Genomic DNA, 3,387 nt, shown 5'->3' with positions numbered 1-3,387 from the left:
GCCCAAGTTTCGTGTAATATGCGCCTTGCACAACCAACGGTCATAGCTAAGCATGGCGAAACAAGTTCTTTTTCTTGGCTATGATCCGAAATTATCCGAGACAGCCCTCGGCTCCATAATTGTCTGTAATAATTATCCGTGCTGGCAGTGGTCGAAAGCCACTCCGAACAATTATCCAACATTACCCGATAATTTCTCCGAGATTAGCGCAGGCCGAACGCGCCCATAGTCGCATCTCTGACATTGGACGGGCAGACAGGATTGGGGGTCGAACTGGAATATGAGGAACACACAGACGTGAGAACGGTATTTGTAATTATAAAAGAGGTCAAACATCATCGTCGTCGTCGTATTGCAGTGCAATATTGGGAGGACGACGAGGCCCCATTTTACGAAAGTTCAGGACGCGCCCACCCCTGGCTTCTATCGGTTAAGCTCACTAGGAGCGAGAGAATAACACGTTTCTTATTCGTGCGCTTTTTGCATTTAACCGAGGCGGGTGAAGCCATCGTTTCGAGTCTAATTCGAGTCAAGTGCTCTGGTGGATCATTGCGTGAAATACATCGACCCAATCGAAGTTTTTTCAGACACAGACACAAGTGCTTGATACGCGAGCTCTAACTCCCCCCCCCCTCCGCCCACGCAGGATCGAAATTCCAGGTCAACGGCAGAACTTTTACGGCGAAAGCTCGACGTGCCGCACTGGTGGGCACGGTTGCCCTTCCCTGTGGCGACAACTGGCCTTAAGTGCAGCCACAGCCACGAAGCCTGCCACGGGTGGACTCGAAGCGACTAGACCGCAGTCTGCCACGGGTGGACTCGAAGTGACTAGACCGCAGTCTGTCACGGGAGGAAGAATCCGAATACCGTTGCTCCACGCAAAGAAGTAGATACGTCAGAAACATGGATGGGTATTATGATATGACAATTGTAATGTGTGGTAGCGGCCACACCCACTTGCAGTGAAGCTAGCCTAACTAAACAGCCTAAACTGAGAGATGGTTATTCCGACACTTTTACCACCTCATCTTTTCTCAGCTTCCGACGCCCGTTTAAGCACGAACTGATGAATCTACAATCAGGCATGAATCCGGGTCCAACAACTTGAAGTCCGGTGAGATTACAAAACCTGAAGCTAGTGCTTTTGACAAGTCCACTCATCACATTATGCGGGTACAAATCTAAGTCCTATCATATTCTTGGCTCATGAGTCCAAGACTGGGCTCCAATGTGTGGATGCAGAGTCCGAATCACAGTCCTTGGAAATTTAATTCGCGCCCATGTCTGCGTGCAAAAGGTATCAAATCCAAGTCGTCGGTTACTGTCAGAATCGCACAAGACAAATGCAGCTTGGTATCATTTGTCAGGGTCACTTACTGGGAATGCAATTGTAACTGTACACACTTTTACCTTGCCCTAGCCGGCTCAAGCTTAACCCAGTAGGGTGTGAGATTCACGACAAGCTGCGAAGATGATCTCACTTCCCCCCTTTTCAGAGATTTTGATAACTGTCAAATTTTGATTTGACTATCTTCTGTAGATGTTCCCAGCGAGATCTTCATCTGTAAATTCACAAAATACAAAATTTTAAAAATCCGGTGCCAGGGTACAAACTCAAAAGCTTCTAATCTTTTGAAAGGTCGCTCTGCCGATGTTAAGAAATTAATTTAAATCAATCGAATAATCTTAGCTATTTTCTTTATATCCCAGGCTGCCAATTAAAATGAATATCTCAGGCGGTTTCACACCGGCCAAACATAAGTACTTTAGATCGGGAAAGTATGCCGCTTTGGTTTACCGTGGGTGATGCAAACGTCAGACATATACTCCCCAAGCTGAGTTCTGATGGCCTGTTTATTGCATAGAGCCAGATCCAAGTAAACACTACGAAGAAGACACAGTTCACGTCACCGTTCTCATCAACCCGCCACTTGGCTTTCCATTGTTTAACAGCTTGTCTGCGCGCATGACTGGGTTCCCCCTTTTTCCGGCGGAGTTATGCCGCGCGCCTTCACTGACCCCTGGCCTCGCGCAACACGGACCGTCCGCGAAAAACCGACAGACGGAAGCCGCCTGCCGTGAGCTTTTTTTATTTGAAAATCTGACGCAATACACGCATCATGAAAATGGTTTGAGGCTGCACTGCTAGTGCATGCAACAAATCTGTAAGAAATGGCCAGCGTTTTCCCTCACTTCTGTGCCTAAGTGTGCCATCAAAAAAATTGTACACAGACCCATTGTTTATGATGTGTGTGACAATTTGAATGAAAGTGCGAGTTGTATTTTACCCTAATTCGCAATGGAAGTTTGTCGCACAATCTTTTGGCGAAGAGACGAAAATGTCTGTGTTCCGAGCCGTGTGTTTATATGGTGCTATTTTATCTACTGTCGAAGGAAGCATGTTAGGTTGTTAAGTGCATTTGCGAGCAATATTATTTACGTAGATAAGACAGTAGTAGCCTTACTCCTCGGAGAAAAACCAAGAGAATGAAGATGTGGGTGCGTTGATATTCTGATAGCATGCCTTTATCAAAACAATTGCAGAAGTGAGTTAAAAATTGCTTGCCGATGATTTTACTAGATTTTTTTTTAAACAGCAAGCCACTGTTTCTACAGGAGCCAACATTTGGCGGATTAATCAAGGAGCGATTGCGTGTCATTACTGCAACACAGTGCGTATCTAAGAATTAGAATACGTGAAAGTACGTGTGCATGCAAACAAGCTCAAGTAAACAGGCACCACGCATCACGCATCAATAACACATGCAAGCGATTCCAATTCAACAGGCATTGCATATCACGCGTCAAGCATCACTCACACATGTAAACGATTTTAAGCTAACACATATCACACAGCAAAGCACATATCAGGTTCGCGTAATCGTCCATGATAAGCCTCGTACGTTAAGATTTGGTCGCCGACTTTTTATGAGGATAAATTCCCTTATTTTTTGGTCTGGTCGGTCCTGTGCTCTGTAAATGACTGTAAGCTCTAAAAGAGGCATAGTGTCCATACCTTTCTCGCTTTCAGCATGTTTGCCAAAAAATTCACGCGTGACTATCTGTCATTTATTTCTATCAACATTCTTTGTGTTCTGACGGGTAGAGGCATGCTCATGATTCGTAGATTTATGAGCCTTTTTGAATGAACGTTGAAAATACGATAATGTTCATAATGAAAATACAATAATGTTTCACCGCTGACTACAAGTAGGTGCCTACCAAAAAAACAAATACCTGGGGCTGTCTATACGGCATCGTTTTTTGTTGCTGCCAAAAGTGAGGGACAGAGTGAAGGGGGGTTTCTGCTCCCTGCAGGGACTAGGCTTTACCTAACCACAGCTTTAGATGCAACCTAACCACAGCCAACATAACTCAGCAGTGAGG

This window comes from Pollicipes pollicipes, unplaced genomic scaffold, assembly GCF_011947565.3.
Source record: "Pollicipes pollicipes isolate AB1234 unplaced genomic scaffold, Ppol_2.1 Scaffold_4740;HRSCAF=5597_pilon_pilon_pilon, whole genome shotgun sequence".
Taxonomy (NCBI): Eukaryota; Metazoa; Arthropoda; class Thecostraca; order Pollicipedomorpha; family Pollicipedidae; genus Pollicipes; species Pollicipes pollicipes.
This window is presented reverse-complemented; position numbering follows the sequence as displayed.